Here is an 18201-nt window from a genome sequence, read left to right as displayed (position 1 = left end):
ATGGGAACATTCAAACAGGAACAGAATTCTTCCATGGGGGCATGGGCTCCAGAATACAGCTGTGGATGGAGAGCTGTTGTTGGAGGAGGAGGAGGGGGGTCAGGGGATGGGGAAATGATCTTTTATTTATTTATTTCCCTCTCCGAGCCTTCACCTTTCATTAAAACAGCCTCCGGATGTAGGTGCAATCAAACATTCATTAGACAAGCAAGGTGCATTAAAAAAAAAAACAAAAAACCAACAACGCCCCGAGGAACACACACGCGCGCGCGCGCGCGCGTGCACACACACAGCAATAATCAATCTGTGAAAAGAAACTGGTCCTTCAGGCAGGAAAAGCGGGATGTGTTCCTCGGCACCGAGCTCCCTGGGCCCAGCGGCTGTCCGTAGGGACCGTGACTCTCTCTCTCTGGCCCCCTGTGAGCGCTCCGTCAGTAAGTTGATCATCCAGGAGCTATGACCCTGAAATCTGGGCCCTGCGTGCTGCAGGGTGTGCGCAGGAATCGTCCCAGCCGGCGCGCCTGACACAAGGGGGTCCTTCCAGGCCCTCCCAGTCTCCGCCTCGGCAGGTTTGCCCACAAGACTGAAGCACACACAGAGTTCTCCCTTACATCTGTTCGCACATCCTGACTGGAGGCTCAGACTCTGGCCCTGGGGATCGTCGTCTGCACAAGGCAGCGGGCATTTTTCCCAAAGCCCGGTGGTTGGGGGAGTGAGGAGTGGAAGGCGGTTGTCCCGCGCGACGTCGGCCCTCCTCCATCCCTCAATCACGACCAGCTTCCCGGAGGAGGGGACGACGCCGAAGCCGGGGAACGGGGGCAAGGAAGTGGCTCGACAGATGGGGAGTGGGAGGCTCTTCCAGCATATGGGGCCGCGTGGGCGGGAGGAGTCTGGGCCCGGCGAGGGGGAGGGGGCGGAGGGCTGCGGAGACAGTCCCCGGAGCAGGCACGCGCGCCGGTATTGGGGTGGGCGTGTGAATGGGATGGAGTGGGGAAGAGGTAACCCTCCAAAGGTGGGGGCCGAAGACCAGGGGGCGGCCTGGTTGCCGTCACCCCGGAGCCTGCGGAGGGCGCAGCACTCCGAGCGCCTTGCACAAGGGCGCCCCCTGATGGCGCCTCACGTGTCAGACACATTTTCCATTTTTCTGTTCGGTTTAACAATCCTTATTTCGCCCTTCCTAGGAGCCGGGGGCTGGGTTGGATCGTTGGAGGATACTGCTGTGTCCATTTTTCAGCCAAGGAGATGGGGGCCCAGCGAGATCATACACCAAAAGTGCATGATAAGAGCCAGGGTTTCAACCCAGGCGTTCATTTACTCAACAGTTAAGAAGCCCCTACCTACGGTGTGCTGGGGGTTGGGGATAGTGCTGTACACAAGACCGACCCTGGCCTCCTGGGGGCTTACAGTCTAGGTGAGGAGACAGCACACAAGTAAACAAATAAATGAGCAAAGTGATTTCAGTGCTGTGGAGGAAATAAACCAGGGTGCGGAGCTAGGCAGCGACTGTGCTCTCCAGCTTCCCCCAGCCTGCCTCCCCCTCACTGCTCCCTGGGGGGGGACTGGGATTTGTCAGCTTTGGCTTCAAGGCAGGCAGCAAAGGTGCCTCGGAGGGTGAAACCAAGGCGGGGAGGGAGGGGCAGATTCCAAGGCCAGGAGCTGCTCCCACCCTGGCCCCCCTCACACGTACCACCAGCAGCCTCAGGCTTTCCCACTGTGGCCAACCAGCTGAATTATTTCCTTATCTCAACCCAATGAGTTTTTAATCTGTCTTTATACAGAAGCCTGACTGCCTGCACAGGGATTATTACCGAGTTCTCTGCACATCGATCCTGCCTCCCCTGTCTGTTCTGACCAAGTGAGGCTCTGAGATGGAGGCAGGAGGGGGTCTCTGCCCTGGAAAGATTTAGAGAGCACTGGTGCTTGCCTTGAGCTGGGCAGAGGGGGTGGGGAGGGGGCCTGCAGCTTTCAGGCCCAGATGCTCAGGATTTCTGGAGGACTGTCCTGCAAGGGGATGGGGTCTGTCTTCGGTGTGAGGGAAGGGGTAGGAAAGGGTGAAGCCCTCCACTGAGCTCTGGAGATGGGGCTGTTCCAGCATGACCAGGTCACTATCTGCTCGGGAAGACTTAAGCAACAAGAGGAGAAATGAAAGGAGACAGGAGAGGCTGGGACGGCCTGGGACAGGGACAGATCAGAAGAGGGTTCTGGTCTCAATTTTGCTCTTTACGTGCTGTGTGCCTTTGGACAATGACCTCGTCTTCTGTGAAATGGGGGTGGTCACTGAGTCTTTTTAGTGAGGTGGTTTGTGCACATGGTCTTCACATGGTTAAATACTCAATAGCGTCAGCTCTTGTTATTAATACCATTATCTGTAAAATGGGAGTAGGAGTCCTGGTTCAGCTTCCTGGATAGATCTCTTAAGAGACTCAAAGGGACAGAGGCGCCAGGCCCACGTGAGGACTACTGTCGATCCACAGCTAGCTCACCGATGCTAAAGGGGTGAGGAGGCGTGAGGCAGACATACAGGTTACTCCCGCACTGGGTCAGTGACAGACACAGTTTGACAGCCGTTTAGACGTACAGCCTGGATATACCCTCCCCTGCCTGTACACCTGGCCTGAGAGCAGGGAATGTGGGACAGAAGCTCCCACTTGTGACTTTCCATCTGCCCTGGTGCCACGGGATACTGGAGCGTGGCCTTTCAAGCATGCAAATCTAAGCATCTCATTTACTGCCCTGGGACAAGCCCCAAATGCCCCAGATGTCCCCGAGGGAGTTTTCTGTTGCTGCCTTGCCTCCCACTTCTCCTGGCTGCTGCATCCAGAGCCCCCTGGGGTGCAGGCCACGGTGTCCTCAGCCCCTCATGCCTCTGCCTTCGCCAATGCAGTTCCTTCCTCCTGGGAGACTTTTCCCTGCAAACTCTAAACCCTTGAGGACAGAGACTTGGTGTCTTGGTTCTGCAAAAGTAGCTGACCCATAACTATATGTTGAATTCAACTGATTCTATCCCCATCCTGGCCAACTCTTTTTGGCCTCAGCTCAAACCTCACTGGTGAGGAAAGGACTTCTGCTATTGGGGCTGCAAGGAGCCTGTCAGTTTCCCCTTCTAAAGCCCGTTGCTCTTCCCCTTGGGAAAGGCCAATGCTTGGCATCCATCTCCTTTGCTAGCCTAACCCCGCAAAGTCAGGATAGCTCTGTCTTCTTTATTGCTCTGTCTTCAGTTATCCGGCATATAGGAGGTGTTCAAGATGGATTTTAGATGAGTAAATAAAAGAATGGATGTCACTAGGACTCCATCCTCCTGCTTTAGTCCCTCCCACTGACCCTCCTTCCCTGTCTTCAGAGACATGACTTCTGGCATCTCAGGGCCAGGTCTTTGCTTTCCAGCCTTTTATCTCATCCGTCCACAGCCATCCACTCCCAGACCAGGCCCTATGAGGGACATCGCTCTGGCTGGGCCCTTCCAGGCTTGCTACCTCTCACAGATGAAGAGCTGGGCCTGCTCTGAGCTCCTGGGAGCTGGCCTGGCCCTAGGCAGCCTGGACCCACCCTCCTTGCCACTCTCCAAAGAACACAGCTCTGGATCTGCAAACACCGGGAAGCAGGGCACCTCTTCCCTCGCCAGCCAGCCAGGCCTAGCAAATGCCGAGTCATTGCCAGCTGCTGCCTGCCTCCAGCTCCTCCAGCCTAAGGAGCCACCAGGAGCAAACCCAGAAGAACCACCCCTGGCAGCATCTGAAGCCCTTAACACCTGAACCCAAGGAGTTTCTGCTCCCTTCCTGCAGATTCCCACCTTTGCAACAGTGCATGGAGGCCCTAGAACCAGGAATTAGGCTTGGGATGGAAAAACCAACGCCATGCCATCTCAGTGCCACCTCCCCACACCCTGCCCTCTATCACCAAGGGCCTTTGAATACATGCTGACAGCCCAGCCTCAGTTTCTCTACGGGCCCCCTCTTTTACCAAGGGGCTGCCAAGGGAACATTTACAGGCCTGAGACAAAGCTTCGGGGCCTGTGAGTACGGACTAATAATTAAGTCCCTACAAACTGCCTATAGATAAGCATAATCCCTTGGGTTTATAAAATCCTGAACATGTTTCAAAGCTTTTTTCACGTATATTATCTCATATGATCTCCCACAGTAATCCTATTGGGTAGTTACTGGAAGGGAAATTAATGTCCTTATTTTGTAGAGGAGAAAACCAAGACTCAGAGAGGGAAGCATCTTGTCTGAGGTCACACAGTCCCAAATACAGGTTCCTCTTAATCATCCCTTGGCCCAGGATCCTGGAGGAGCTTCTGGAGCCCACCCCTTCAGCTCTTCTGCCTAGTCTGCTTTTCAACAGCAGCAGCAACAACAGATAGCTGTTGAGTGTATATATGCCACTTGAATTGGGTTATACCATTTAATTCCCAACACAACCTCATGATATTGGCAATATTATCAGCCCCCATGTTACAGATGATGTGGCCAAAGCTCAGAGGAGCTATTCACAGCCAGGGCATAATGCTGGTCTGTTTGAACAGTCTGACTTTAAGCCCATTCTTAGGCTCTCCCTGGCTTAACTGAGGCTCCTTCTCAGACCCAAAACCTCCAGAATCTCCTCTCTGGGGTCTGGGATTCTTAGGGGCATCTGTATTTTCTATGGTTCTATACACTCCCAGGTCACTCAGTCATTCATTCACACTTTCACTTGATAAACATTCATTGAGGCTTTCCTGTGCATGTGGCATTAGGAAAACCACAGTTATCAGTGGCTCATCTCCTGCTCTGGAGGGGCTACCCCAGCTAGAGAAATCTGAGAAGGCTTCCTGGAGGAAGGGGAACCCAAAAAGAATCTTGAGAGATGAGTAACGGGCAGGCAGCAGAGAAAGAAGGAAGAATATTCCAAGCAGAAAGAGCCAGGGGCAAGAGAGAGCAGCACCTGTTCAGGGACCCCCCATAGGTGAGAGAGCTTGGCTGGAGGAGAGAGGTGAGGTGAGGCTGGTGCTTTGTTGGAGGGGGGCATGGCAGTGATCTGACCAGGCTTGTGTTAAGTATGCTGTGGAGGCCATGCGGACAGTGGGTCTGACACTGGGGATAGGGTCCACTCTTGTGCGAGATCTTTTACAGTCACTTTTTGTCCTAGATCCTTGGAGCCAGCTCTGCAGGCTGTGGGAACGTGGGAGGGCAGGCTTCTAGAGCGCCCTTGGCTGAGCTTGGGAGAGACTGTGGAGGCCAGGTTAGGGAGACGGTTTGTGGATGGGGTAAGATATGAGAACCAAAGTTTCCCCACAGTGGTCTTCAATGAGGTACCCATGTGAGAGCAAGCATAAGGAAGGGCATTCTAGACAACGAGAGCAGCTTTGCAAAGACCCAAAGGCAAAATGCCCAAGACCAGCTGTGGAGCAAGAGTTCTTCAATATGGCTGAAGCCATGGTCTGGGCTGGGTGGAACCACTTCTGTGCAATAGGAGAGAACTCAGGCCTTAACCAATAAGAGTCCAGAGGCTCTGCAGATGGGACACTGAGTGGCAAATCCCAGCTCCTACCAGCTGTACATGTCCTTGAGCAAATTACTTAATTTCTCTGGTTCTTAGTTTTCTCCTCTATAAAATGGGATTGTGAGGATTATACAAAATAACACACAAAGCCCTTGGCATATAATAAACAATAAATACAACCTAAATTATCATCCTTACTATGATTAACAGTTCTGCAGTGGGAAATCTAAAGGGGAGTACCACTTTGTAAGGGAGGAATTTCATTTTAAAAAGTAAAAACAAGCTGCAACGTGTGCTTATCTATAATCTCCACATTCACAGATATGTGTGAAATTTCATCTGCAACTGTTTTCTCAGGGTGGCATCCCATCCCAAATCAAATGACGATGTTGGATGCTGGATGCCCTCACAGGAATGACAGGGGCATCACAGCAGCAGACAGCAGGCTTAAGGCTTGAGGCGGGTGAAGAGGAAGGGAGAGGGGGCCTCTCTCCGTCCGTGGAGGGAGTGACAAATCCCAAAGTTTTCAGCCAGGATGGTGGGGGGCACTTTGGGGCTTGGGAATGGCCCTCCCCAGTTGAGAGTTAGAATCAGCCAGGTTTTTCTGGAGTGAATGTGGTGAGTAAAGAGTGTAGGACACAGCCTCTGCCTCCAGAAGTTTACAGTCTTCTAGGCTATAAATTGAATCACTTAGAATCTGAATTGTTTAAACTCCAGGATTAAGATTTCAGGTGTTAACTATGAGAGGCATAGATCCAACATGGTCAAACAGGCAAGCCAGGACCAAGAAGGCCATGCTCCTGAGTCCTACCTGATTGGAATCCCACCTCCATCTATGTAATTGGGAGCCTTAGACAAGCTACTTCTCTAAGTTTGGGTTTTTTTATTATACTGGACTGAGTATTAGAACTCCCTCAAGGGTTGTGTAAGATTCCATGAAATAATGTATGTAGAGTGCTTGACACTCGGGGCCTGGCAGGTGATCAGAGCTCAAAAGCAAGTAGTGGTCATTGCTGATAGGATGTCCTTCTCCTTCCAGGAAGTTTGATAGCCATTCTCGTGACTCCATAGAGGAAGGTGAGTCAGGGGCCTCTTGCCTGGGGATGACAAATGTCTCGACCAGATTCCTGTCCCATTAGGCAATGGCAGGTGGGGGTCCGGACCCAGAAAGAGCACTGTGCCCTTGGGGGCACAGGACAGGGTGAGATGTGCATCAGGGGAGCTGGTATATGGTCTGGGTGGAGACAGGGAATGAGGCCAGTCATTTTCCAGGCCTTCTGAAACTCAGAAACATGAAGTTTTAAAAAACAGCACATACACAAAGAAATGGTTTTTTTGCAGCTGTTTTGGCAGTTGGGGAGTAATTTACCAACTTCAAGTTCAACTTAATGAATTTAGGGGTAGGCAGCTTCCCTGGGAATTCTGCTTCCTAGTAATCTGTGGTTGCCCAGACGGCAAAGAGGGCCGGGCAGGTGGTTGGTGGGGAGCATTAACAGTAACACGTTGTGTATTTGTCATCAGAATGGAGCCCCCGGGCACAAGGGTAGTGCCCAAGGCTGCTCAATGGTGTATTTGTCATGTGGCCACTGACACAATCAATTGACCCTCTTACACACCGGTGTTTATTAGCCATTGTATAAATATTTCACCCCTCCCCGGCTGACACATAATCTCTTCTTTGCTGCCTCTGACAAATGAACATTTCTCTGTAGACTCTTAAATGAGTATGTGTCACAGCTATGTCACTGATTAATTTTTTTTACCACCACGAACAACGATGCATAGAAATGTAACTTATATTCATTTCCCGGCTTGAGCCCAGCTGTCTAAAAAATTCCACCAGCAGCTACAACTGACAGACAGCTATCCCAGCACTTGGGCGGGCCGACATGTGGTTGTGTGAGTGTCAGCTTGTTAATTACGGGCTTTATCTTCCGGCCTGGCTGCCGAGTAACCAGCCACAAGGACCTTAATCACTGCTGGGGCTGCGAAGGGCCTGCTTCAGAGGGCTCCAGGGGCTGGCTCCCCAACCCAGCCTAACCACGCACGTTTTTTTCCTCCAAACATTGGCCACCTTTTCCTCTGGGCCTTGGTTTGGGGACACCCCTGAGGGCACCCCGGTAGCACTCATCGCCACCTTAAACTCTTTAAAAAAAAAAAAAGATTTTATTTATTTATTTGACAAGAGAGACACAGCAAGAGAGGGAACACAAGCAGGGGGAGTGGGAGAGGGAGAAGCAGGCCTCCTGCCGAGCAGGGAGACCGATGCGGGGCTCTATCCCAGAACCCTGGGATCATGACCTGAGCTGAAGGCAGACACTTAACCTACTGAGCCACCCAGGCGCCCCATCCACTTTGAACTCTTTACCCACCGATCTGTGAGACCAGGAGGGGAAGGGAGGGTCTTCTTGGCAAAGCATAAGTGGATGCTCCGGAAATATCTGCTGATATGAAATCAGCTAAGGTGCTGTTACTACCAACATACCGGGCCGATTGACATGTATTGTTTGCTTCATCTTTTCTTTTCTTTTTTTTTTTTTTTTTAAGATTTTATTTGTTTATTTGACAGAGAGAGATCACAAGTAGACAGAGAGGCAGGCAGAGAGAGAGGGGGAAGCAGGCTCCCCGCTGAGCAGAGAGCCCGATGTGGGACTCGATCCCAGGACCCTGAGATCATGACCTGAGCCGAAGGCAGCGGCTTAACCCACTGAGCCACCCAGGCACCCTGCTTCATCTTTTCAATGAATATTCTTGGAGCCCCTACTCTGCATGTCTGAGAAAAGGTGACCATTGCTTTGAGAAATGAGTATGTGGTTAGACTGGGGTGGGACGCCGGCCTCTGGAGCCTTCTAAAGTTGGCTCAACAGTGATTCAGGTCCCTGTGGCTCATTTCTTGGCAGTTAGGCCAAAAGGAAGTTTAGGTTCTGGTGGTAGAGAACTGGAGGTTGTTGGGGTACACACTCTTTGTGCCCTGGTTTGCAGCTGAGGAAACTAAAGGACCATTCTTGCCATGGGAGTCATCTCACCCCAGAACCAGCATACTGAACCATTTTCTGGCAACCACCCTGACCCCGTTGTCCTTCCCCCACGGGCTGCCTCAGTTTCTCCTCCACTATAGCTCCCCTCCCCTCCCTTCCTTTTTTCTCCTTCACACTTGCCTCTTCCTGGCAGATTCTCGAGTCACCTTGGGCTTCAGAGCCGACTCAGCATCCCTGTTCCCACCCTGACCCCGTCCATCTGCTGCTTCCCCCTCCCCACCTACCTACCCACTGGCATAGGACTGAACCTTCAGCAGGTGTCTAGGCTGCCCCCAGCCTGCCCCCTACCTCCGTGCACCTGTGTCCCGTGCACCTGTGTCCCCTCCCTGATGTCATGTAACCACTGGCTGGGAGCCAAGTGTATGACACCTGGGGACATTTCCAGTATATTAACTAGCTTACACCAGCTCTGACATTGCCCACAGGGCTCTCCAGAGACTGACCCAAGAAATAGAGAACCTTCCCCCCCGCACATTCAGGGAACTGATACTCCCTAATGCCATGCCCAGGGAGTCTACATGAATGGGTTAAAACCACTGATAGGTGTGGCGAGGCAGAGAGCATGGAATGGGAGTCCGCCTGCCTCCCAGTTCCTCTGTTTACCCACTGTGCGTCCTTGGGCATGTCACTCATTTTCTTCTTGTTTCATGCACTGGGGATGCTAGTGGTGATTTCACAGGACAACTGGGAAGGTGAAAAGAGCTCCCGTGAAACAACACCCAGCACGGTAGCTGGCACATCCCAGGGGCACAGTCAATGGCAGTTTCCTTTCAAAGAAAGAACTCTCAACTCTGTCCCATCTTGACCAATATTTCCCTGTGAGAGAAGAAGAGCTGGCCGAACCGGTCTCCTGAGACACAGGTATGACATCCCCACCCACGCCCAACCTAGGAGGTGGCCCTCTGAGACCCCGTGCGGCAGGTGACACTGCCGCCCTCCTTCCCTCCCAGCCTGAGGACTGGGAAGGAGGGGCAGCTCCAGGCAAGGGGATAAAACTGCTAGGGGTGGGGCTGCCCAGACGTTGTGCCCTGACTTTGATAAGCATCAGCCAAAATGATGGCCATGTATGAACGTAAAGGACATATTTATTTATTTGTCTGTTTATTTATTTGACAGAGAGAGAGCAAGAGAGGGAACACAAACAGGAGGAGTGGGAGAAGGAGAAGCAGGCTTCCCATTGACCAGGGAGCCTGACGCGGGGCTCGATCTTGGGACCCTGGGATCATGACCTGAGCAGAAAGCAGACACCCAAAGACTGAGCCATGCAGGCGCCCCTAAAGGACATGTTTATGTGCATTATCTCACTGGAAAGACAGAAACACTCTGAGTTCGGTAAGACTGACCTTGTTCCACTGGTGAAGAAACTGAGACCCAGAGGTTAAGGAAACTACCAAAGGTCACACAAAACCAGGACTTAACTGAACTGGAGCCTACCGGCTTGCCCCCCAGACCTCCTTCCCCACTAAGCTCACCAAGCCCTGGGGTCATGCTCCTGGGAGCCGGCAGCACCTGCTCCATGATGTCATCGAGGGCTTACACTATGACGTCAAGGATTCTTCCCGCGGGGACTTGGTGGCATTTAGGGCAAGGTCAGAGGAAGGAAAAGCCTAGACGACAGAGCTGGGTTGGGACCGGCTGGGGAGGGGGTTGCTGCAAGAAAGGGCCCACACAAAGAGCTTCGGTTGGAGGCTTGGCTGTGCCATCCCCCATAGATTTCCTTGTTCGAAATGGAGCATGGAGCCCCGGAAATCAGGACAAAAGCACCACCCACAGCTCTGGTCTCGATGAGTCAGATTCCACCTCCCACAGCCTCCTCCTGTGTGTGTTTCTGAATGTGTGTGTACCCGCGCATGTGCCCTGCCAGTGTGTGAGGCTGTCAGCTGTGCACGCGTGAACGCACATGCATGCACACGGATGAGGCCACATGGGCACACGCCTGAGCGTGCCCATCTGTATCCTTGTCTCCAAGTTTGAGCCCCGAGAATAGGATGACCAATGGGGTTGGTGATAATCACAATATAAAGAGCTAATGTTCAAAGGCAGCATGGTAAGCACTTCATACCACACAGCATTGTGTGGAATCTTTACAACAGCCTTATGAAGTGAATACTATCATTATTCCCATTCTACTGATGATGAAACTGAGGCTCAGAGAAATTAAGCTGTTTTTCCAAGGCCACACAGGCAGGAAATGGTGTAATTTTCAGATGGCAAAGTGTGTGCTCCTTAAGATGTGGTTCCCTCCTTGCCCCCTCTAGAGAGTTTGGAGACAAGACCCCAAGGGTCCTTTGTAACCAGAAGCCCCCAGGGTCCCTGAAGAAAAGGGGGCCAGAAGCCAGCTTTGGAAGAGAAGGGGGGTAAATAGCAAGATAGATGCCTGAGCAGGAGGGGGCAGGGCAGCTGTCTCTCAGAACAGGTGTCAGAGAAGCTGTGACAGCCACTTAGAACCACAGTGGCAAGCCTCCTTTACATGGCGATTTGCATATATTTGCATGTATTTGCATCACCAAATCTGTGGAAACGGCCTTAATGGTCCCTGCCTCAGAAGACAGGCAGAAGCTGAGAGGGTGGGAGTGACAGGGAGGGCCTGGGGAATTCAGGAAAGGAACGGAGGGAAGAGGCAGTGCTGTGGAGGCACTGGGAGGTGCTGGGCACTGCTCAATTTGGAGGAGAAAGCAGGAAGATTCTCTCCCAGGTGTCCTGGGAAGCCTGCTCGCCATGAGTCCATCCCTTGAGGGCGGCAGGGAAAGGGGTGGGAGATTCAGAGAGCGGGGAGAGCAGAGGAGGATTTGGACCTGGGTGGTGGGCAGCGCTCGCGAGGAAGGCCGAGGCTCAGACCTGGGTGGGAACCCCCAACGCGGGGTTCTGGGAAGGCTGGCCAGGAGAGAGAGAGGGCTTTGCTCTGTGTCTCTCCGCTGGGGGGCCGCCCACTCGGCGGTTCGAGCTCTGTGGCTCGGTGTTGGGGCGCCATCTAGTGGACATGCTCGGGAAAGGACCCTCTTCCTGCCTGCTCGGGCGCGGCTCCTTCCTTTGGGTACCTGGGCAGAACGTGTTTGGGCTTTGCCAGTGCTGAGAAGGGGCATGGTTGCTGAAGTAGAGGCTCCATTTCAGAAAGGCCCCCTCTCTGCTGTTTTCCTGCCAGGCCCCATTTACTCATGTTTCATATTTTGCCTCTGAATAAGCCAAAGAAGCTATGCTCCCACTTCAAGGGGGAAGCAAGAAGGTTAATCATTCTCTGAGTTTTGTCCTAGATCCCCACACACCTGCTAACACCTAAGAAGAGCCAGATCCCAAACACATTCTAGGACATTACCTTCAAACGAACCTCAGCTGATGCTGGCTACCTTCGGTAAGTTCTGAAATAACGCCAGGTGTTCACCTGACACTCGCCTTTGATTGGACCCCGCCACTAACTCCTGAAGAAACAGGTATGCCAGACCTTCTTCAGTATCAACAAACCCCTACCCCAAGCAATGACAAGACTCACTCCTCTCTCCAGACACTCCGCCTGCTCTCCTCTGTCACTCACACTATTCCATAAACTCTGTTTTCACTTTCTCTGGCTCACATTTGATTTCCGTCCTACGGTCAGCCTCTTGCCTGACCCTGTGGGACCCTCCTCCAGGTCCTCGGACCCAACCTGCCTGCATCAGTGCAGGCTGCTCCTGCAGCCCACATCTGAGTGGGATTTTGATTTTGTGGAAGATCACTCTCAGGGAGCCTCCCCTGGGGGCTCAGGCCAGGCTAAGTTGGGTGGATACAGCTGAGAGGTTAAGAGCTCGGGCCTTGGGGCTCCTGGGTGGCTCAGTGGGTTAAGCCTCTATCTTTGGCTCAGGTCATGATCTCAGGGTCCTGAGATCAAGCCCCGCATCGGACTTTCTGCTTGGCGGAGAGCCTGCTTCCCCACCTCTCTCTGCCTGACTCTCTGCCTATTTGTGATCTCTCTCTCTGTCAAATAAATAAATAAAATCTTTAAAAAAAAAAAGAGCTCTGGCCTTAAAATTGGGAAAACATGGCTGTGCTGGTTGCTAACAGTATGACTTTGGCGAATGAACCTTGGGATCAGTTATCTCATCTGTAAAAAGGGGTAGTAGTATTTACTTGTGAGAATGAATAGAGAAACATGTTAAGAGTTTATCGGTCGGGTCAGGACTAGAGAAAAGCAAGTGACTGGAGCCCAAAATTTAAGGGACTTGGCACTTGTATGACACTGAGAGCTTCTTAAAATTTGCACCCTAAGCTCCTCATTCTTTTCACCCTAGTGCTGGCCCTGCTTATCAGCACACTGCCTGGCACAAGAAGAGTGCCTATCAACAGGAGTTATTGTTGATGCTGTTATCATGTGGTTACTGAGTGAGGATGTTAAGGCCTTGGGAAGGCAGCACCCTGCCCCAAGACCCAGGAGGAAGTAGGACACTAGCTCCTGTCTAGCCTGGTCTGGCAAGGACGTGAAGCAAGACTGGAGGCCAGGGGGTGAGGGACCTGTTCCCAGTGAGTCAGGATTAGAGAGGAAGTCGTGGGCAGATAGGAATAGAGGGGAATATTGGGTCCTAAAGCTTGTGTCCCTTCTCAGATGACAAGGGACTCATAGATGGTTTGTGTGGTATGCTGGTGGGGTTTGAGGTGGACACGGCCCTCTGAGGGGTGACCCTAAAGGACAGTGGTGAAGAAAAGTTCCACCCAGTGTGCAAAACCTTGAGCAGTACGCTCAGTTATCAGCTTCACTTGGAGGTGAGGTGGTCTGAGATGTGGATATTCTCTAATTCTAGAGAAGTAGGGAATGGTTTGGCTCACTGGTCAGGAGCCTGGAAGGTACAAAACCAAGATCACTGACAAAGAGGACTAGGGAAAGGTAGATGGACAGACTTCCGGAAGTGGGCACCAAATGTGCAAGCTTCTGGGTCTCCAAACCCTACAGAGCACCTGCAGCCATATGCAGACAGAATGATTCCCGAGGTGAGAGCCCCTCTTCCTGTCCGCCCCAAATCCATGCACAATAGCTTTTAAACACAGTGGCCATGGTGCCAGGAATGGGGGCAATACTTGGGCCCAATACCTTGGACTCCCCCTCATCAAGACTGAGCCAGTTCCAACACTCTGAAGGTTCCATCTTTCTAAAGCAAGGTCCACGCCAAGCAGCAGGTGTGGTTCTCCTCCTCAGAAGATCAGCCGAGCTCCTGGTGGCAGGTGGGTTGCCCTGAATCCCTTCCTTCCATCCTGGAGAGCACAGTAATTCATCCTTACTAGAACCAGTGTGTGCTTGGGGTTCAAGATTGTCTTCCTTGTCCACTGTGCTTCCACGAAGAAGGTACCGTAATGAGGTCACCTCAGACTTATGCACTTTCAGCTCTTACATTTAGATTGTGACCCATTTTGAGTTAATTTGTCATATGCTATGATGTAATAATGATATGGTGATCCATGCAACAGATCCATTGGTCTTACTTAGTTGTGCCTTACCACCCAGAAGCAGGGAGCCTTGCAGAACAGTGGGGCAGCCTGTTGGAATGCTCAGAAGTCACCAGCAGCAACATGACACATGTGGGTGTGGGCCCTGAACTCCTGGGCATGGTGTTTGATTCGAATAGCACCGTGTCCCCCACACCTAGAAATTACAGGTCTCAGAATCAATGTGGAAGTGGAAGTGGCCCATCTCACTCTTGGATCTGCACAATTTTTGCTTCTTGTTCCCAAAACAGTGGGCTTTGCCAGTTAGAGGTCCTAGTTCCCATGAAGGCAGAACTGTACTAGGAAACACGGTAACGTCTGCACTAAAAAGGAAGTTGTGGCTTCCACCTGGCCCCTTTATGCTTCTCATGCGGGGGGCACCAAATAGCCAAAAAGGACATTCAATTCTTCGTTACCGTACCAGTCAAGGTCATTCATCCTGGTGACCATGAGGCACAAGAGCTGTGGGTGAAATGCATGTAGATGCAAAAAGGGCAGGGAAGGGTATGCCTGTACCCAGCCAGGAGATTCACCCGGCATCTCCTAGAACCTTCCACCCAGTTGTAATTGGCAATGGGCAGCCTCACCAAGGACAGTCCCCAAAGGGAAGGCAACCAAGGGATCAGAGCTCTCAGAGATGAAAACCTGTATCATCTCTCCTGGCAAGTAGTTGAGCTCTGCAGAGGGTTAACTGAGGGAAGGAGGAGGGAGACCATATCAATTACAGAGTTGGGACCAGCTACAGCAGTGGGGACAATGCTTGCTTCATTAACCCTCTTGTCTTTATCTTCCTTGATTCACATCTAGCGTCACCTTGAAGGGGCCTTGTTTACAGTGGATTATACCTCCCTTTCTGGGGAGAAAGTAATGATAACTTTGTTAACATGGACAAAAACGGAGGCCGCATGTTGTAGTAGGGAAGTCCTATGTAATGCAGGAGTGTGAGTGGATCTCAGTGGCACAAGGGTTAGATTGTACTGAGACACAAACCTTTCTTCTCGAATGCCTTGACTACTTCCCTGTTCTCTCTGACGTTGCTGCTCACCTTCGAGTGTAGATGAAAGGCCACGCTATGTATGTGGGACCTGGTTTCTGAGTGCTGCCAAAATTGGTTGACAGAACCCAGAAGCTTGGGGTGAACCCTGACCCATGGGGATAGGATATGGTTGGAAGCTGTGGGCTACTCCAAGGTATGCTTCCTCTTTACGGTCTTCTAGAAGAGTCTGACCACAAACTGAGTATACACACTCTGGCAGTGTATGCAGTGTATGCAGTGTCTCTCTTTGGCCCATATGAAGCAAGTCAACACAGTAAGGCATTGAACACCCCCTGTCTCATGTCTTCCCCGCCCAAATTTTCCTCTTCCTTGCCCTCAGCCCCCTGGACTTTCACCTGAATCCTGGCCACATGCTCTGTTCCTAGAGGACCTAGACAAGGGGTTTCCGAGAGCTTTCTCCCCCTGTGTGGCCCACATTGGGGTCAGTCCCAGAGCCGGAGTCTGACCACTCCAACGCTGCTGCTGAAACCAGAAGAATAGAGAGACCCTGTGGGGGCAGGAACTGACCAACTTCTTTGCAGATGGGGGGCAAAGGGGTAGACATCTGAGAAAAAAAGGAGAGGAGGGTGGGCAAGAACAGCAAGGAGGGAGAGGAGAGCAGAGGGTGGAAAAGTTAAGTCCCAATGAAGGTTGTCCCCTGTAAATGGGTCTGGTAAGAAGTTTTCTGGGAAGGAGTGGCTGGATCCAGCAGCACAAGGGAAGACAATATTCTTTCCTCAGAATGAGAGGACACACCCATCCATGCAGGGCAGGGAGTGAGTTTCTCTGAGCCCCCCAGACCTCCATATTCCTGGGTGGGGACAGGGTCTGACTCTCAGATGTTCTGGAAAAACAGTAAAAACATCAGGACTGAGCGGGTGGCACTGGGGGCGGGAGGAGGTAGCCGCAGGAAGAAGGTCCCGAGCAGCACACAGTGATTGCTCCCTTTTCCGGTGCAAGGAGGCCTTGAGGGGCTGGACTCGAGTCCAGGGACCCACCCTCTAGGCTTAGGTCTCCCACCCTCTGACTACTCCAAATCCCTCTATTCATAAACACTGTGGGGCCCATGGCACAATCCCATCTCCAGAGCACAGCCTCACATTCCAATGGAGTTGTAGCTGCAAGAGGAACCGGCCCAGTGGCATTTGGGTGGGTGGAAGCAGGGCAGGAGGAAGTTCAGGTCAATACCGAGAGAATCTCCTGTTACCCCTGCACCCAGCCCTTCACTACCTTGCCTTTCTTTAGATATGTGGGGAGTGTCCCAGGCTAGGGGCAGAAAACTAGGCTTACAACTGTGGTCTGTTAGTTCCTGGGACATCCCAGTCATTCCACCTCCAGGCAAGGACCCACTTTTCCTGCGTTTTTGAGGCGGAAAGAAGGGCAGAGTAGAAGGATCTGAGCTCCAGCCAGTCAGCTGTGCTTGCCTGGGATACAGAAATGGGACCAGAGGGGCCCATCTCTGATAGAGCACGTGGATATTTTTCTAAGGAGGAGTCCATAACTGTCATCAGATTTTCATAAAAGTTTATGATCTGCTCGTGCTGTCCAGTATGGCAGCCACTAGCTACATGGGGCTGTTTAAGGGTAGATTAAAAATAAAATAAAATAAAATAATACAGCTCTTGTGGCTCACCAGCCGCTTGTCAGTGTCTTCATGACCATAGGTAGCTAGTGGCTACCATGTTGGACAGAACAGATGCAGAACATGTTCCTTAGTAAGAAAGTTCTATTGGACAGTGCTGCCCATCACAAAAAAATTTTTTTCCACTTTACTGAGGTATAATTGCTCAATAAATTGTCTGACTTTAAAGTATACAACTTGATGATTTGATTTATATATATATTAGGAAGTGATTACCACAATGAAGTTAGTTAACACATCAGTCCCATCACATGTACCGTTTTGCAAGTATGTATAGTCAGAACATTTAAGATCCACTGCCTTACCAAATTCCAAGTATACAATACAGTATTTTTAACTATAGTCACCGTCCGGAACTTTAGATCCCACTCCAGTAAACCTGCACAGGGAAACTGAGACCTAAAGAGGGGGGTCAGCTGCCCAAGGCCCCAGTGGAAGCCAGTGGTAGTGGCAAGATGAGATGCCCTTCATAAAATGTAAGATTGTATAAAAATATCTTCTTATACCTACAGCTCACTGTTCCACAACAGTCTGGGATGGCAGAAGACAGGGCTCTAGTTGGGGCTCTAGATGGGGGGAAGGGCGAGGTACTGAGTTTGTTCCTCCCCTCCCTGCTCCCTGTGTTGGGGGGGTGCCCTAGCCCTTTAGGATAAAGAAGGCTTAGAGGACTGGGACTCCCTCCCCTCCCCCATGATGACCTCATCCTCACAAAAATGTGAGAAGGGCAATGGGGAGGGGCTTAATGGAGAGCAGCTGGAGAAGGGGGTGTGTGAGTGGGGGAGGTGGTGCAGTCCTCAGGCCAGAGAAATTGGAGGTGGGGAGAGCTGTGCTGATCCTAACATTCTCCCTGCAGGCGTCTTCCTAAAGTCCAAGTCTGTACCTATCACCCCATGCTTACACTCTTCTTGGAATGGAGACCAAATCCCACCCAAGGACTACAAGGGTCTACATGGCCTGGCCCCTGAGGTCTCACCCTTAATCTCAGGTGGCCTCAAACTCCCATCTCTTTGCTCTGTCTCTATTACTAGGTTTGCTCCCACCTCAGGACCTTTGCACTTTTGGTTCCTTGGCCTACGACATTCTCTTCCCACCCCCAGTTAACCCATCTTTCTGATCTCAGCTTAATTAAACACGGGTTCTAGGAGAGGCCTTCCCAGACCCCCCAGGCTAGGTCAGCTTCCTCTGATGTATACTCTTATACTGCTCACCTTTGTAACATTCATCTTGCTTTGTAACGACCCTACACATTTATTTGGGGGTTCTTTGGTAAATGTCTCACTCCCGTAGTAGACCAAGCTCCACACAGTCTATTTCTGCTCACTGTTATATCTCTAAACCCTTGAACAGTGGTTAGTCCAGAAGAGATGCTCAATAAAAATCTGAGAAATAAATGAAATGATTGCATGGAAGTGTTCCTTCCTACAAGAAACATGCTCCTCAGAGTCCATGCCCACTCCAATTGGCCCATCTCGTTAGGACCAGCAAGGGTGATCATGTGCCCTCTACCACCCAACAGGAAAGCAGGAGAACCAATGAGGAAAGCAGGAGAACCTGGA

This window comes from Enhydra lutris, unplaced genomic scaffold, assembly GCF_002288905.1.
Source record: "Enhydra lutris kenyoni isolate GAN:26980312 unplaced genomic scaffold, ASM228890v2 scaffoldscaffold50, whole genome shotgun sequence".
Classification (NCBI taxonomy): Eukaryota; Metazoa; Chordata; class Mammalia; order Carnivora; family Mustelidae; genus Enhydra; species Enhydra lutris.
The sequence above is the reverse complement of the archived record's forward strand: the minus strand, read 5'-3'. Positions refer to the sequence as shown.